The sequence below is a fragment of the Oryza sativa genome, chromosome 5 (assembly GCF_034140825.1).
Source record: "Oryza sativa Japonica Group chromosome 5, ASM3414082v1".
Lineage (NCBI taxonomy): Eukaryota > Viridiplantae > Streptophyta > Magnoliopsida > Poales > Poaceae > Oryza > Oryza sativa.
In genome coordinates, this window is record NC_089039.1 from 24,504,444 (window position 1) to 24,523,191 (window position 18,748).

Below are 18,748 nucleotides of genomic sequence, written 5' to 3' on the forward strand. Positions count from 1 at the left end.
TTGACCTCTTCCGCTTTTACTATGAGTTGCGCTGGATGAAACCTAAAAAGGTGTTTGGATGTGTCGGTTTCCGACTTCGGGATGGCCTGAAGTCGCGATACACCCCCCTTCTAGTGCCCCTCATCTCACAGCAAATGGCGGGGGAGGTGGTTCTATCTTCAGATAGAAGATTCGGATCCGGTCTTTATTGTTCCTGAGGAGCAACCAGACAAGATTTCATCTTGGACCGCCAAATCCACCTTGACCCCATCCCTCCAATCTTTCATCGATATCATTGATGACCTCCGAGTACGGGGATTGTCGGGGTATGAAGTCGCTGCCGACTTCATTGATAGGCGGATCCAGCCGCTCCAGGCTCGGGCCCACCCAGCCTTTGATTATTCTGGGCCGGAGGACGCGACCCGGGTTTCTCCTCGGGGTATTTTTTTTAGTTAAATTGACTCCCTTATGTGCGTGTTCTTCCCGACTTATCGAATTCTGGTCTCGATCTACAGGCTTGGACAGCGCAACCGTGGAGTGCCGCGTCAGCCAACTGATGATCAGTGGCCCAACAACGGCGAGCAACGTCCCCGTCCCCCTTTGCGAGAAAGGGGCAGCCGAGCGCGAAGCTGCCAACTATGTAAGTGCACTCAGCGGTCCTTTTGCATTTTTCTTTCGGGATCACATCATGACTTCATGAAGTGTAGGCTCTCCCTCTAACTGATATCATCGGGCCGCTCGTGGACCATTAGGTGGCGACGTCGCTGAAGGAGAAAGTCGCCAAGGAGGCGTCTGACGCTGCTGCCGCTGCTGCCACAACGAGTGATGGCAATGTTCCGAAAAAGGGGAGGAAATTCTCCTCTGTGATCAGACATCGTCGGAAGACGCCCACCCCCTCGGTAAGCTCTCCTGGTCTTTCATCGCATAGTCGGGAAACTTCCACCTCACCTCATATACGTTATACTCCAGGCCTCGGATGCGTCTCCCCCGCCTCCGCGACGGCAGCGGCTTGTGACGCTCGGCGAGAAGTAAGTGAATGAATTTGAGGTTTCGTGACTTCGTCAAACTCTTGTAGTCTGTCTCAATTGCAGCCTTTCGCAGGGCGGCGCGGGCGAAGGCGGTGCAAGACGGGTCTAGGGGGACCTCCAGCGCGTCTCCTGCTGTGGCCTCGACGGATGTCGTGGTCGTGCCCAGGAGCCACGAGGCGACACCTAGCGGCCTAGCCAGCGATCTCGTGGCTGGTCGTGGTCCGCCGGCTGCCGTCCTCACCTGGGAGGAGCTCCAGGTCGAGATGGGGCGCCTCCTCGAGGCTGGTGCTCGCAGCATTAGCCGCGAGATCACAGAGGCGAGGGCGGCTGACGGAGCGTGGGGCTCCTCACCGGGAGACCGCGCAGGCCCCCCTTTGCCGGTTCGGCCGGGGGCGCTAAGTGAGGTTCTTCGCCCTCGATCTGGAGGAACTTCAGCGAGAGAGGAAATGCACAAGACATGGGCGACGTAGACAGGTTCGGGCCGCTGAGAAGCGTAACACCCTACTCCTGTGTTCTGGTGGATCTGTGTGTGTAAGAATTACCGAGAGCCGGAGAGCGAGGGAGACCGTTCAGGCTCTAGCACTCCTTCCTCCTCCTCTTTTTTCCCTCCTCTTTCTTTTAGGCCTGGGCCTCCTTTTTATCTGATCAGGGGTCACCACATGGGCCTCTAGCTGCCTAAGAAAGGAAACATGCTTTTTACAATGAGGGCTAGTCTACAGCCGGAAATGACTTCTGACAAGCAGAGCACACGCTTCCTGCCCTGCTCGCCCGCTTTTCCGGTGGACGCCCATTTCAACCTTCATTTAATGGCCAGCGACTTCCTTGCCATGCCTGCGTTGAAGTCTGGAATGAATCTGACCGGGACTGACATACCAACTACAGGAGTGAGCACGCCGGCTCCGACTAGGGACGAGAGCCAGGAAACTCTCATCATTCCGACGGGACGGGGCGAGGCGTGTGACAGGCCGCCTGTTGCCACCTAATCCCGCGATCTGACCGGTCTGTGACCGGTCACACGCCGCGACCGGTCACGGACCGGATAAGCATGCGCTGCGCCGCATTAAATGCGGCGTGGCGCGCTCGTCCAACCCGCTATAAATGCGGTTAGGTGAGCCCCGCTGTGCTCACCTAACCCACACACGTGGCGCCAAAACCTCAGGGGGTCGGGGCGCTCCAACTCTTCGTCTCCTGTGCCCTACCCTCGCCGCACTCGCTCGCTCTCAAGCTCCTCCTCCGCCGGCGTCATGGCACGGGGCTCCGCACCGCTCGACGGTAGCGTGCTGCCGCCTTCCCGCATCGTGAGCGAGAGGCAGGCCGGGCTGCCGCGCCGATTCATGCCGGAATCTGCCACCGGCCGGGAGGTGGTCGCGCTGGGCGAGGGACGCCCGGCGCCACACTACCCAGGGCGGTCCGTCTTCTTCCTCTCTTTCGCAATGGCGGGGCTGGTCCCGCCATTCTCTACTTTTTTCATGGATATTCTGGAGTTTTATGATCTCCAGATGGCGCACCTCACCCCCAACGCGATAATGACGTTGGCCATCTTCGCGCACCTGTGCGAGATGTTTATCGGGGTGCGCCCATCTCTCCGGCTGTTCCGGTGGTTCTTCACTGTACAGCCGGTGTCGCCGCCGACGGTAGTCGGTGGTTGCTACTTCCAGCCGCGGGGGCCGGTGCTGAACCGCTACATTCCCTGCGTCCTCCGCAAAAAGTGGGACGACTGGAAGAGCGACTGGTTCTACACCCCCCTCGCCGACGAAGCGCGCCTCCGACTTCCGAGCCAGCCCCCGGCGCAGGCCTCCAGCTGGCGGGCGGCGGTAGATCTGGGAGACGGCTACGACGCCGTTCTTGACCGCCTGGCGGGTCTGCGATCCCAGGGGCTCACGGGGGCCATGGTCTTCGGCGACTACCTTCGTCGCCGGATCGCGCCGCTCCAGCGGCGCGCCCGGGGCGCCTGGGAGTACACCGGGTCCGAGGACTACATGAGGACCCACCAGGGGTGCAAATGGGACTGGGTCCCTGAAGACTTCAAGATGGTGGTCCAACGGGTGCTGAATCTCAGCTCCGTAGAGGCATCCCTCATCCCCCAAGGGGTCCTCCCCCTCTGCTGCGATCCAGACCGCGCCAACATCCTGACCATCATGCAGGCGGTCGGGGCGTCGGGGGAGCGGGCCCCCCGAGGCCACGATGGCGCGGGCGGGAGCCGCAGGGGGGAACAATCTACCCCGGGAGGGGGTCGCGCTTCAGGGCCCCGCGACGGGGGCCCGGGGGGCAGCCGCCCTGCCGACGCCCGGGGGAAGAGGAAGCAGGAGGGTACCCCTCCCCCATCTCCTCCCCGAGGGGGCGGGGCGGTGCGTGCCAGCAGCAGGCGCCCGGAGGGTGCCGTGCCGACGCCGCAGCCCGAGGAGGAGCGAAAGAAGAAACGGCTCCGCAAGATGGGGGGGACCGAGCCATGCCGGGGGAACCTCATCTCGCCCCCGAGGTGGTCATTTAACCGACCTCCCCGCAGGTTCGTCTCCGCGCCCACCGCGGCCGTATTCATTCTCCCATCTCCCAAGGCGAGTTTTCACTCACCCGTTTCTTTTTGTCTTCTGGTTTTTCTTCTGCCTCAGCGAGATCCCGTCGCCCCCCCCCCCCCCCCCCCCCCGCCATTCCAAGTCCGGCCGGTCTGAGGCCGAAGAGACGGTGACCGCGCAGGCCCGGTGGCGGGAAGCTGACCGGCGAGAAGCCGCGGACCGCCTCCAGGAAGCCGAGGAGGCTGCCCAGGAGGCCGTCCGGGTTCGCCAGGCTGAGGAGGCCGCTCGGGAGGAGGCCAGACTCCGCCGGGCCGGGGAGTCCGTCCGGGATGCAGAGGCGGCGCGCGCACGCCAGGCGTCCTGCCAAGCCCCCGACCCGATTCCGCCCGAGGCGACGACGACTTCCGAAGCCACCCACGACGAGGCTGCGGGCGCGCCGCTCGGGCCCGACCCCTCGGGCGACGCTCGGGACGAGCCAGCTTCGGGGGACGCCCCCGAGTCCGGCACGTCGATCGGTGGCTGAGCCGCGCGGCACCCACACCGAGGCGTCTCTCCCCTCTGCCTTCCGCTGCCCCACTGAGCGCAGAGCCCCTCCTGCAGGCCTTGGCCGCCGCGAACAGCACGGTGCTGGACGGGTTAAGTGCCCAGATGGAGGTCCTGCAGGCGGAGTGGGCGGAGCTCGACGCGGCGTGGGCGCGCGTCGAGGAGGGGCGGCGCTCGGTGGAGGCCTTGGTGGAGGCGGGCCGTAAGGCACACCGCCGGCACGCCTCAGAGCTCGAGGCCCGTCGTAGGGACCTGGCGGAGATCGCCAGGGAGGTGGAGGAGGAGCGGGAGACTGCCCTCATCGCCACCGCCGTGCTCGACGAGGCGCGGGACGACCTCCATCTTCAATACGGGAGCCGGGCGGCGGAGCTAGAGAAGAAGCTCGACGCTGCCCGAGGAGTCCTTGACGCCGCCGCTGCCCGGGAACGGCGGGCGGCGGAGAACGAGGCGGCATCCCGGCAGCGCGAAGAGGCCCTTGAGGCTCGTGCCACGGCGCTGGAGGAGCGCGCCCGCGCCCTGGACGCGAAGGAGAGAGAGCTGGCGGACCGCGAGGCCGCCGTCGCCACCCGGGAGGCAACATTGGCGGCGCACGAGGCCGCCTGCGCCGAAGAGGAGTCCGCACTCCGCCTCCGCGAGGACGCACTCACCGAGCGGGAGCGAGCTCTCGAGGAGGCCGAGGCCGCGGCGCAGCGGCGGGAGGAGCAGGCGCGCCGTAATCTGGAAGGCGCCCGCACCGAGAGGGCCGCACTGGATCAGCGGGCCGCTGAGCTCGAGGCGCGGGCGAAGGAGCTGGACGCGAGAGCGCGCAGCGGCAGGGCGGCCGCGGGCGACGGCGACCTAGCCGCCCGCCTCGCAGCCGCCGAACACACCATCGCCGAGCTGCAGGGCGCGCTGAACTCGTCCGCCGGGGAGGTCGAGGCCCTCCGCTTGGCGGGCGAGGTAGGGCCCGGCATGCTTCGGGACGCCGTCTCCCGTCTAGACCGCGCCGGGCGGCAGGCGGGCCTCTAGGGCGGGCAGTGCGCGAAGTACGCCGCCAACCAGGGGGGTCTCGCCCAGCGCCTCTCAGAGATGGCTGGGGCCCTCCGGCGGCTCCCCGAGGAGCTCGAGGAGACGATCAAGTCATCCTCGAGAGACCTCGCCCGGGGGGCGGTGGAGCTCGTACTGGCAAGCTACCAGGCCAGGGACCCTGACTTCTCCCCGTGGGCAGCGCTGGAAGAGTTCCCTCCCGGAACCGAGGACGGCGCGCGCACGCAGGTCCGGGATGCCGCCGACCACATCGTCCACAGCTTCGAGGGTACGGCCCCTCGGCTCGCGTTCGCCCTCGACTCTGACGAGGAGGGCGGTGACGACGGTGCGGACAATAACGACGACGAGGACGGCGACCCGGGCGCGTCGGAGTGAGCCCCCAGGCCCCCGCCAATCTTAATAACTTTTTCTTCTTTTTCCGAGGCCTTCGGGCCCCCTTCTTGTATAGACTGATTTAATCTGTAATCAAGTAAAGAGGAAATTTCTGCGTCAGTTCTGTTTGTTGTGTGTATGAGACGAGGATGGTCTGTGCCGCGGTCCTTCTGTGTCTTGGCTTGAACAAGGGCTCGTGCCTAGGTCCCAGCCTCAAACGGCGCGGGTCGGAGCTAGTGCCTGGGGAGATCCACGTGTCGAGACTGGCCAGGCCGGGAGCGCGGTGACCGAGGGTTATGGATGACCCGATTGTGGGCCTTTGCCGATTCCCCCCCGGAGTTCACCACGCCCCGGGGCACGGCTCGGTTCTGGGCCCCGTTTGGCGATTTTAGCCGGCCCGGGCCACCGAGGGTAGGGTCGGGCACGAGCGTACTAATTCAAGCCAAGATTCTTCAAAAGGAAACGATGGCACAGACACAGTCCTCAGGAAATCGAAAATGCTTTTATTGAAATACGGAAGAGAAAAAAGGTAAGTATATGCATGTGGTAGCCCCCGGCCAACCCTGTACGCCCGGGGGGGTGCGGGGTTGGCCCGAGCCCTAGACATGACACCCGACCCCCCCTAGGGGTAGAAGCGACGAAGGTGTTCGATGTTCCACGGGTTAGGTAGCTCTATGCCGTCGCCCGTGGCCAGCCGAACGGAGCCCGGCCGGGGGACGCCGATCACTCGATACGGACCCTCCCACATTGGTGCGAGCTTGCTCAGTCCAGCACGCGTTTGGACGCGGCGTAGGACGAGGTCGTCGACGCAGAGTGATCGGGCCCGGACGTGGCGCTGATGGTAGCGCCGCAGGCTCTGCTGGTAGCGCGCGGTTCGGAGGGCCGCGCGCCGCCTTCGCTCCTCCAAATGGTCGAGGTCGTCTCGGCGAAGCTGATCTTGATCAGCCTCGCAATACATGGTGACCCGAGGGGACCTCAGGGTGAGCTCAGATGGGAGGACCGCCTCCGCGCCGTAGACAAGGAAGAAAGGCGTTTCCCCGGTTGCTCGGCTTGGCGTGGTTCGGTTCGCCCAGAGCACCGTCGGCAGCTCCTCGATCCACGAGGTGCCGTGCTTCTTGAGGATGTTGAAGGTCTTGGTTTTGAGGCCCTTGAGGATTTCTGCGTTGGCGCGCTCCACTTGGCCATTGCTTCTGGGGTGGGCGGGGGAGGCGAAGCAGAGCTTGATGCCCATGTCTTCGCAGTAGTCACCGAAGAGCTCACTAGTGAACTGGGTGCCGTTATCCGTAATGATACGGTTAGGCAACCCAAACCGAGCAGTGATGCCCCTGATGAATTTAAGTGCGGAGTGCTTATCGATCTTGATGACCGGATAAGCCTCGGGCCACTTAGTGAACTTGTCGACAGCGACATACAGATACTCGAACCCGCCCGGGGCCCGCCTGAACGGACCCAGGATATCGAGCCCCCAGACAGCAAACGGCCACGAAAGAGGTATGGTCTGCAGGGCCTGGGCCGGCTGATGGGTTTGCCTGGCGTGGAACTGGCACGCCCTGCACCGCCGGACCAGGTCGACCGCATCGTTGAGAGCCGTCGGCCAATAGAAACCCTGGCGAAAGGCCTTGCCAACCAAGGTGCGTGAGGCGGAGTGGGCTCCGCACTTGCCTTCATGGATATCGGCGAGAAGCTCGACGCCTTGTTCCCGAGGAATGCACTTCAGGAGGACTCCGTTAGCCGCGCGCCGATAGAGGGTCCCTTCCACCAGCACGTAGCGCTTGGAGATGCGCCGGACGCGTTCACTCCCTTCGCGGTCCTCGGGTAGAGTCTTATCTGCGAGGTACGCCTGGATCTCAGTGATCCAAGCAATCAATCTAGGGGAGCTGGGAGCGCTCCCCTCGGGTCCCGAGGCCTGGACTCCGACGGGCCTCGGGGGCCGTTCAGGCGCGTCCGTCTCCCCTTGGGGGTCGGGTCGCGCCGACGGCTGGGCAAGCCTTTCTTCAAAGGCGCCCGGTGGGGTCTGGGCTCGCGAGGAAGCGAGCCTTGAGAGTTCGTCGGGGCACGTGCCGAAGCTCTATCCCGTCGAAATACGTGCCGAAACTCTATCCCGTCGAAATGGCGCTCCATACGCCGCACCTGGCGCACGTAAGCGTCCATCTGCGGGTCAGAGCACCGGTACTCCTTACAGACCTGGTTAACGACCAACTGGGAGTCGCCTAATACCAGGAGGCGGCGGATCCCCAGTCCAGCTGTCACTCTGAGTCCCGCAAGGAGTCCCTCGTACTCCGCCATATTGTTGGTCGCCCGGAAGTCGAGGCGGACCAGATATCTGAGGACGTCTCCGCTCGGCGAGGTCAACGTGACCCCCGCACCGGCGCCCTAAAGAGACAGGGAGCCGTCGAACTGCATCACCCAGTAGGCGGTGTGAGGCAGCTGCGAGGGGCCCGAGGTGGCCTCGGGGGCGGAGACGGGCTCGGGAGCTGGGGTCCACTCCGCCACAAAGTCGGCGAGGGCCTGGCTCTTGATCGCGTGGCGTGGTTCAAAGCGCAAATCGAATTCAGAGAGTTCGATTGCCCATCTCACCACCCGTCCAGTACCCTCTCGGTTATGCAAGATTTGGCCGAGGGGGTAAGATGTAACCACCGTGATCCGATGCGCCTGGAAGTAATGGCGCAACTTCCTCGAAGCCATCAGAATAGCGTAAAGCATCTTCTGGGCCTGAGGGTATCGGGTCTTGGCGTCCCGGAGGGCCTCGCTAACGAAGTAGACGGGCCGCTGCACCTTTCGGCGGGGCCGATCCTCTTCGCCAGGGGCCGCAACTCCAGGGCGCTCTTCGTCCGAGAGGCCACGTGGGGCGCACTCGGCTTCTGTGCCGACGCCCTTGGGGTCAGAGGGCGACAGGCGCGGCCTTCCCGTAGTGGCCTCGGGGCCATCCTGGGGGTCGGGGGCGCCTGGCACCATCGGACAAGCAGGCGGAGGGCCAGCTCCGGCCGTCGGGGGCCTCGGGCCGCCGTTCGGCTCGGGGGCCTCTCCTCCCTGCTCTCTCCCGGGTCGAGTCGACACAGGGTGGGGATGCGCGGAGTGAGGGTTGTCCTCGTCGCGCTCCACGACCAACGCCGCGCTGACCACCTGCGGGGTTGCCGCTAGGTAGAGTAGCAACGGCTCATCTGGCTCCGGGGCGACCAGGACTGGGGGAGAACTGAGGTACGCCTTCAACTGAGTGAGGGCCCGCTCAGCCTCTTCCGTCCAGGTAAACGGCCCGGAGCGTTTGAGGAGCTTAAATAGGGGTAGTGCCTTCTCTCCCAGCCTCGATATGAACCGACTTAGGGCGGCCATGAAGCCGGTGACGCACTGCACATCCCTAAGCTTGCTGGGGGGCGCATCCGCTCTATAGCTCGTATCTTCTCGGGGTTGACCTCGATGCCTCGGGCAGAGACCAAGAACCCGAGAAGCTTGCCCGCAGGCACGCCGAACACGCACTTATCGGGGTTCAGCTTTATGCGGGCGGAGCGGAGACTTTCGAAAGTTTCCGCTAGATCCGAGAGTAAGGTCTCTTGGTTGCGCGTCTTCACAACCAAGTCATCAACATAGGCCTCAACATTGCATCCTATCTGACTACCCAAAGAAATTCGAGTAGTACGTTGAAAAGTAGAACCTGCATTCTTTAACCCGAAAGGCATTGTCGTATAGCAATAAGTTCCTATGGGGGTAATGAACGCAGTTTTTTCCTCATCCTCCCTAGCCATGCGAATCTGATGATAACCAGAATATGCATCTAGAAAACACAAAAGGTCGCACCCCGCGGTGGAGTCGACAATCTGATCTATGCGTGGCAGGGGGTAAGGGTCCTTAGGACATGCCTTGTTAAGGTCGGTGTAGTCGATGCACATCCGAAACTTGCCGTTCGCCTTGGGGACGACGATTGGGTTCGCCAGCCACTCCGGATGGATGACCTCACGGATGAATCCGGCCTCCAGAAGTCGCGCCACCCCCTCGCGGATGAAGGCTTGATGTTCCGGGGCCTGCCGCCGCACTTTCTGCCGGACCGGCCTTGCGCCCGGCCGCACGGCGAGACGGTGCTCAATCACCTCCCTGGGGACCCCGGGCATGTCCGCCGGTCTCCAGGCGAAGACGGCGGCGTTTGCCTGCAGGAAGGAGACGAGCGCGTCTTCCTATTTGTCGTCCAGAAGACCACCGATTCGTGTGGTCTTGGACGGGCCGTCGCCCAGGGCAACCTCCTTGACCGGGACCTCGTCGCACGTGACCATCCGCCGCCTTGGGGCGGCCGGGACGGAGGTGCTGGGCCTCTCGTCGCCACCCGCGGGCTTGGACGCCGCGGCGAGGTGGTCCGCGCGCTGCTCCATGCAAGCAAGCGCGACTTTGAGGTCGCCATGGACGGTGATGGGGCCACCGGGGCCCGGCATCTTCATCTGGAGATAGGCGTAGTGGACCGCCGCCATGAACTTCACCAACGCGGGCCTCCCCAGGACCGCGTTGTAGGGCAGACTGAGGTCCGCCACATCGAAGTCCACCCGCTCCGTGCGGAAGTTGGCGGAACCACCGAAGGTGACCGGGAGGTCGATATGACCCAGCGGCTAGGTGTGCCCCGGCGTCACACCGATGATCGGCTGGGACGGCCGGAGCACCATCCCCGGGGCCTTGATGGCGTCAAAGGCAGCGGGGGAAAGGATGTTGAGGGCTGCACCCCCGTCTATGAGGACACGCCCCAACTTCACGTTGCAAACGGTGGGGGAAACCACCATCGCGATCTGTCCTCCCCGGGCAACGCACGGCGGGTGGTCGGTCTGGTCGAAGGTGAGGGCAACCTCCGACCACCGCGCCCGCCGCGTCGCCTCATGGGTAGGGGCCGCGGCCAGAAGCTCGCGCTTCATGGCCTTGAGGCTCCGGCGAGAAGCGTGAGCGCACGCTCCCCCATCGACGGTGGCGACGGTGGCCTCGGGCTCCTGGAACCCCAGGTCATCGTCGCCATCGTCGATGCCCTCGGCGGTGGCCTTCTGCTTGGCCTCACTTCGCCGGTTGCCGGCGGGAGCCGCCGGGGACTTGCCCTCACGGCGCTCCTGCCTCTTCTCCTCCTCCCACTTCCTCGTGCGCTCAGCCAAACTTTTGACCGCGCGGCAGTCCGCGAGGTCGTGGAGGGAGGTGTTGTGCACGGTACACCACTTGCCGGTCGGGCGCTCCCTGCTGGGAGTGCCGGCCTCCTTCTTTTTGTCGCTCGCAGGCCTCCCCTTTCGGGGGGCCCACGAAGCGCCCTCGACGGCGAGGACATGACCCTCGTCGTCGGAACGGGCCGACCCCTTCTTCCTCCTCCTGTCTCGCCGCCCTGACCGAGCGGCGGACCCGGGGGCGGCCGGAGCTGCCACACCAGAGCCGGAGGAGTTCCAGGTCCAGGCCTCCTCCTTGCGAGCCACACGGTCCGCGAGCTCAAAAAGCTGCGCGGTGGTCTGGGGCTCCTTAGAGGCGATCTTCTCGAGCATGCGGTTGTGCCGCACGTCCCCCCTGAACGCGTAGATCACCGCGTGTGCGGGGATGCACGGTATGGTGTTGCGGACTTGACAGAACCGCTGAATGTACGAGCGAAGAGACTCATCGTCCCTTCGCTGTACCGCATGCAAGTCCGCTTCTTCGCCTGGGCGCGGATATGTGCCTTGGAAGTTCGTGGTGAACTGCTGGCACAAATCCTCCCAAGAGTGGACCGACGCGGGTGGCAAGTTCATTAGCCAACCCGCGCCTGACCCTTCAGGGCCATGGGGAAGAAATTCGCCATGACCCTGTCGTCACCCCCGGCGGCCTCGATCCCGGTCGTGTAGATCTGGAGAAACTCGGCGGGGTTGACGCTTCTGTCGTATTTTTCGGTGATGGTGGGCCGGAACCTTGGGGGCCAACGGGCGTTCCGAAGGCTCGCCACAAAGGCTCGACAGCCGGCACCGCCAACCGGGGACACGGGGGGCCGGCCCCCGTGCCCGGACCGAAGTGGCGCTCCGGATGAGGAAGCGCCCTCCGTTGCGTGGGCGGCGCGACGAGCGTCGCGCCGGCACTCGATATCGAGGCGGGCGTCCGGCCCCCCACGCACATCTTCTTGGGCCGGAGGCGTTGACGAGGGAATGGCGGACGAACGGCGGGTAACGGCCGCCGCTCGCCGCGCCCTTCGCCTCGACGACTTGGAGCCGGCGACGGCAGCGCCAGAGGCCTCGGTGGCGGAGGACCGCCCGCCGGCGCCTAGTCGCTGCTGCGCCGTCATGACCAAGTCGGCCACGTCATCCAGCCAACGTCGGGCTGGAGTCTCTGGATCGGGGACGACGGGCGGGTGACGCAGGAGCGCGCCCGCAGCCTGGAGCGCGCACTGGGGCGTGCCGCCATCGCCGTAGACGAGGCGGCGACGCGCCCTGTCTCGCCGTCCTCCCCCGTCGCCCGCGGGCGGCGAAGTCGCGGATCTTTCGACCCCCTCGAGCGCCTCCCCCCGCCCAAGATTTCAGCGAGAGGGGGACGGTGGGGTGCGAGCCCGACGGCGCGGGTTCTGCTCCCCGTCGTCACCGCTAGCGCTCGGAGAGAGGGTGTGCGCCACTGCCCGTTCGGCCATAGGGCTGAGCGGGAGAAGCTTGGCGCACACGAAAGAGGACGAGGGCTTAGAAAGACACGCGCGCCCCCTACCTGGCGCGCCAGATGACGGAGCGTGGGGCTCCTCACCGGGAGACCGCGCAGGCCCCCCTTTGCCGGTTCGGCCGGGGGCGCTAAGTGAGGTTCTTCGCCCTCGATCTGGAGGAACTTCAGCGAGAGAGGAAATGCAAAAGACACGGGCGACGTAGACAGGTTCGGGCCGCTGAGAAGCGTAACACCCTACTCCTGTGTTCTGGTGGATCTGTGTGTGTAAGAATTACCGAGAGCCGGAGAGCGAGGGAGACCGTTCAGGCTCTAGCACTCCTTCCTCCTTCTCCTCTTTTTTCCCTCCTCTTTCTTTTAGGCCTGGGCCTCCTTTTTATCTGATCAGGGGTCACCACATGGGCCTCTAGCTGCCTAAGAAAGGAAACATGCTTTTTACAATGAGGGCTAGTCTACAGCCGGAAATGACTTCTGACAAGCAGAGCACACGCCTCCTGCCCCGCTCGCCCGCTTTTCCGGTGGACGCCCATTTCAACCTTCATTTAATGGCCAGTGACTTCCTTGCCATGCCTGCGTTGAAGTCTGTAATGAATCTGACCGGGACTGACATACCAACTCCAGGAGTTAGCACGCCGGCTCCGACTAGGGACGAGAGCCAGGAAGCTCTCATCATTCCGACGGGACGGGGCGAGGCGTGTGACAGGCCGCCTGTTGCCACCTAATCCCGCGATCTGACCGGTCTGTGACCGGTCACACGCCGCGACCGGTCACGGACCGGATAAGCGTGCGCTGCGCCGCATTAAATGCGGCGTGGCGCGCTCGTCCAACCCGCTATAAATGCGGTTAGGTGAGCCCCGCTGTGCTCACCTAACCCACACACGTGGCGCCAAAACCTCAGGGGGTCGGGGCGCTCCAGCCCTCGGGGCCGAAACGGGGGCGGCCCGACCCCTCGGGGAGACAGAGGGAGGGGTGACCACGTCACCCTCGGGCCCGACCCCCCCGAGGGGGTCAGGCCGCTTGGATGACCGCGGCTACCCAAGCCTCTAGCCACGATACCCCCGACCCCATGTCACCGACAGCGGCGGCGGCGTCGTCGGCGAATGAGCGCGCCGACCGGCTGACACGTGATCTGGCGGAGGTTCGCGAGGACATCCAGAAGATGCGGGAGCTTGTGGCTGGCAATGAGCGACAACGGCAAGGGCTCGAGCATCATATGTCGGAGCTTGAGAACCACTTGTCGGAGATTCGTGGCTCACTACGGGTCACCTACACCGGTCTGCACCAGCTCACCGGGGAGTGCGGCGTCAAGGCCACCATCCCGGCGAATCCCGATGAGTTCTCGCTGACGTCTTCGATTGCGGAACTGGCGACGGCGATGGAGGCGATCCCCTCCAAGCACGCGGCCAGGATCGGAAAGGAGACGTCCAACGGGATCTATACCAGGGCATGCCATGTCCTTGCGTGTGTGAGGCTGGCGCATCCTGAACTCGACCTGCGGAAGATCTTAGATCAGGGGGGCGGCTAGCGATGCGCGCAAGGATGTGATGGAGGTCGGCAATCTGGGGGAGTCCGTCCTCCCACTTTTTGAAGAGTAGTATTTTAGCTCTCTTGTACTCTTTAGTCATGCTTTGTAAAACTCTTATTGGTTCCAACTGCGTTTGTGTGTGCGGTCATCACCTTAGCTTTCTTTAGCATTGTGATCTTGATTAATTTGTTGTCGTTTGTAGAGATGTTGATGTCGAGGATGTCTAGCAACGCGGACAGCCTGAGTTGCCAGTGATCGTTCCGGCACTTGCGTTCGAGCCACATGTGCCGGGGGGCAATGTAGATCAAAGTTCGCCTGTGGAAACGAGCATGGCAACGACTCCCTTTGGTTGGTTGTCTTTGTTATCATTTCCTTTACTCTTCCGTCTGGATCGAATTGATTTGTTGTATTCTCGGGAGAGAAGAGCAGCTTGACTTAATCGTTTCCATGCTGAGCAGACCTCGAGAGTGCGCTTACTGACCAGGATCATCGCATCCAGTATTGGAGGATGAAGTTTGAGGTCGCGGAACTTGAGAGGACTATACTGGAAGTGAAGAAGGACCAGGCCGTAGAGACACTCTGAGGTCGTGAGGTGTGGTTCAACTCGTATCTGAAGAGTTGCTGCACGTCCATGTCAAGAGTCTGTAGAGAGCTCCGAGTACCCCGTGGGGATCCCAAGGAATCGGCGGCCGAATACATCTCGTGGCTGAATAGGGCCTACGCCCAGCTCGAAGGCATCGGTGAACGTATCGACGAGGCCTTGAAGTAGGAGTGTCGTCGATCAAGCCGATATGCCAGGGGGCATGTGTTGGCTTGCATACGAGAACATCGTCCGCAGCTGCACCTCGAGTTCCTCCGCGAAGGGTTTTCTCGTTCTCGGAGAACTCCTACGGAGATAGATGGCCTGGCGAAGTCGATGGCGCCGCTGGCGGAGAAGGTCTTCCAGTCGATGGACTATCGTTGGCCTTCCTGGTAGTCTCCGTATCCTGTGATAAATGTCTTAGGAAAAAAGTGTAATATAATTTTGGATTTTGATGGAATTGTAAGAAGTACTTGTGAAATAGAAAAGAAATATATCTAACTAAGCTTTCTTACTCTGGATGTAGCGTGTATGAGTGTCTTCTCACTTCGCGACTTCGATCAGTCGTTTGAGTTATACACTCTCCCTAGCCCCCAGCCTTGTCATCGGAGAATTCTTCTCGGAAGATAAGGCTCTTGGACTTTTGACCTGCCTCGGTTGAACAAGCACTGATCCTAGCCCCCAGCCGTGAAGTTGGAAAGTTTATTTCCGATTACACGGCTTGGTTAATACGCACGGCGAGAACTCTTACACGACCAGATCTTACATGGTCTTTCGTCTCTACAGGATCCGACAAGGCCTTATCGGCTTTGGGCATCCCCAGCCGAAGTTCCGTTAGGTTCCTTGGAGGCCTTGTCAAGACGGCGTAAAGGGACATGAGGATAGGTTTTAACAGTAGGTGTCATATGGGTAAGGGATCATCGGGAAGGAACACTTTGATTGTGGTCTGGGCCTGAAAATAGGCTTTATTGAAGCTGTAAGATGTCTTACAAGTATGGATACTATTGACTTATACATAGAATTTACGTAATTGATCAATGTTCCAGGAATTTGCCAACTCGCGACCATCGCCGTCTGTAATTTTGAATGCGCCTGGCCGCAGAACTTGTGTGATCGTGTACGGTCCTTCCCATTTAGGTGAGAGCTTGTTTCACCCTGCTTGGCTTTGAACCCGTCGGAGGACGTAGTCGCCGATTGAAAACGTGCGTGCTCGGATGCGCTTCTCGTGGTAACAGCGAAGGGCCTGTTGGTAGCTAGCTGCTCGAACGGCAACTCGTTCGCGATGTTCCTCGAGTAGATTCACATCATCGTTTTGTTGCTCCTCCTGATCCTCATCAGAATACTTCTGTACTCGTGTACTTTGATGTTGTAGCTCGGTGGCGAGCATGGCCTCTGAGCCGTACATGAGGAAGAAGGGTGTCTCCTTGTTGGACGTTGTTGGTGTGGTACGCACGGCCCATAGTACTGATGGAAGTTCTTCGACCCACTTCTTGTCATGTGACATGAGCATGTCGTAGATGCGAGTCTTGATTCCTTGTAGTACTATGCCGTTTGCCCTCTCGACTTGTCCATTGCTCTGAGGGTGAGAAACCGAGGCGAAGCAAATCTTGACTCCCAACCTAATGCAGTAATCCTGGAAATCGGCACTGATGAACTGGGAGCCATTGTCCGTTATGATACGGTGGGGCAATCCGAATCTGCAGAATATCCCTTTGATGAATTTGATGGCGTTGTCGGCCTTGATTTCCCCCGTGGGTGTCGCTTCGATCCACTTAGTGAATTTGTCGATCGCCACGAATAGGAACCTGTAGCCGCCCTGTCCTCGTGGGAATGGCCCGAGTATATTTAGCCCCCAGCACGAGAACAGCCAAGTGAGAGGGATAGTCTGGAGTGCTTGCGCTGGTAGCTTTGTGTGTTTACTGTGAAATTGACAGGCTTCACACCGCTGAACCATGTCGCAGGCGTCTTTGAGGGCGGTTGGCCAGAAGAACCCTTATCGAAAAGCTTTTCCGACTAATGTCCGACCGGCGGCATGTGACCCACAGATCCCTTTATGTATGTCGAGGAGGAGATGTCTGCCGTCGTCGGACAAGACGCATTTTAGGAGTACCCCGTTTGGTGCCTTCTTGTATAGATCATTGCCGATCATATAGTAGACTTTTGCTTTACGGGATATTTTCTCGGCTTCTGCGTCGTCCTCGGGCAACTCTTCGCTGCCTATGAATTTGATGAGTGGGGTGCGCCAGTCGTCTGTGGTCTCGATATCGGCAACGGCGCGCTCTGCCTCTGTAGCCCCCGAGCTGTTGTTGAGGGAGACCGGGCTATCTTCGCCGCCTGCGTCTTTCACTGATGGCCTTGTCAGGACGTCCAGAAAGGTGCCAGGTTCGAGTGGCTCTCGTCTGGATGCATGCCGTGCTAGATCATTTGGTTCGATGTTGTCCTTGCGATATACATGTCGGACCTCAATCCCATCGAACCTTTTTTCCAGCTTCCTGACTTCTGCGAGATACTTGGATAACTCGGGGCTAGAACACTTGTAATCTTTATGCACCTGGTTCGCGACTAGTTCGGAATCCCCTTTCACGATCAGTCGCCTGACTCCGAGTGCAGCTGCAGCTCTTATCCCGGTGAGTAGTCCTTCGTACTCGGCTGTGTTATTAGTCGCCCTGAAGTTGAGGTGAATTGCATGCTTGAATTGATCTCCCAAAGGTGATGTCAAGATGAATCTTGCCCCTGCTCCTTGGCTGTTGAGTGCACCGTTGAACGTCATTGTCCACGTTTCGTTGTCGATTTGGTTGTCTGACCTATTATCAGGCATAGTTCAATCAGCTACGAAGTCGGCAAGTACCTGGGATTTGATGGTTGTTCGTGGCACAAAGCAGACATCAAACTGGCTTAGCTCGACTACCCATTTCGCAATGCGGTCGACAACGTCTTTGTTTCTCACTACTTCACCGAGAGGGAAGGAGGATACAACTATGACCTTGTGGGCTTGAAAGTAGTGGCGTAGCTTTCTTGATGTCATGATTACCGCGTAGAGCAGTTTTTGGATATGTAGATATCTTGTCTTTGCGTCGTGCAGAGCTTCGCTGACATAGTAGACTGGTCGTTGTACCTTCTCTCTCTCGACAACAATGATAGTGCTAACGGAATATGGCGTGGCGGCAATATAGAGAAATAATTCTTCATTAGGTTGGGGGGCAACAAGTACAGGGGGATTTGATAGGTAGCGCTTGAGTGCAATGAATGCCTCTTTGGCTTCCTGTGTCCATACAAATTTGTCTTGCTTCTTTAGCAGAGCGAAGAAAGGTTGTCCTCGCTCTCCTATCCTAGTGACGAACCTGCTTAGTGCCGCCATGCATCCGGTTAACTTCTGTACTTCCTAGAGTCTTGTAGGCGACTTCATGTTCTCGATTGCCTTCATCTTCTCGGGATTTGCTTCTCTTCCTCTACCAGAGACGAGGAAACCGAGCAGCTTGCCCGATGGTACTCCGAACGTGCACTTCTCTGGATTGAGCATGAGGTGATATCGTCGGAGGTTGTCAAACGTTTCCCGCAGATCGTCAATCAATGAGTCGCTTGTCTTGGTCTTGACAACAATGTCATCGACGTAGGCCTCAACATTGTTTTCGAGTTGGTCGCTAAGTGCACCTTGGACCGTGCGCTGGAAAGTGTTTCCAGCAGTTATTAGTCCGAACGGCGTGATGAATGTTTTCTTCTCCTCGTCCTCTTTCGCCATGCTAATTTGGTGGTAGCCGGAGTAAGCGTCGAGAAAGCTCAACAACTCACAACCGGCTGTTGAGTCCACCAGTTGGTCTATTCGAGGAAGAGGGAAGTGATCCTTGGGACACGCCTTGTTGAGGTCGGTGAAATCGACACACATTCTCCATTTTCCGTTGGCCTTCCGTACCATGACTGGGTTGGTTAGCCACTCTGGATGGAGTACCTCTCCGATGAAACCAGCTTTGAGAAGCTTGTCGAGTTCTTCTCGTATTGCTTGTTTTCGATCTGGTGCAAATCTCCGCAGTTTTTGCTTTACTAGCTTGGCATCGGGTCGCACCATGAGTTTGTGCTCAATCACCTCCCTGGGTACCCCCGGCATGTCGGACGGCTGCCAAGTGAACACGTCAGCATTGTCGCGGAGGAAGGTGATGAGCGCGAGTTCCTATTTCTCGCCTAGTGATGCCCCGATCTTGACGGTCTTGTCGGGGTTGGCACTAGAGAGTGGAACGATCTTGATTGCGCCGTCCGGTTTCGGCGTTTTGTTTGTTCTGCTCACTTTCTTGGGTGGCTCAGCTGTGTCGGGTGGGCTGGGCGTGTGCTCGACCATGTCGAGGCTCCGCTTGTCGCATTGCACTGCTAGCTTAGCGTTCCCTTGAATACTGATTGTTCCCTTCGGTCCCGGCATCTTGAGCACTTGATACGCGTAGTGAGATGCGGCCATGAACTTCGCGAGTGCAGTTCTCCCAATGATGGCATTGTATGCTGTATCGAATTCAGCGACATCAAAGGTGATCTGCTCTGTTCGGAAGTTATTTGCTTGGCCGAAAGTCACAGGCAATGTAATTTT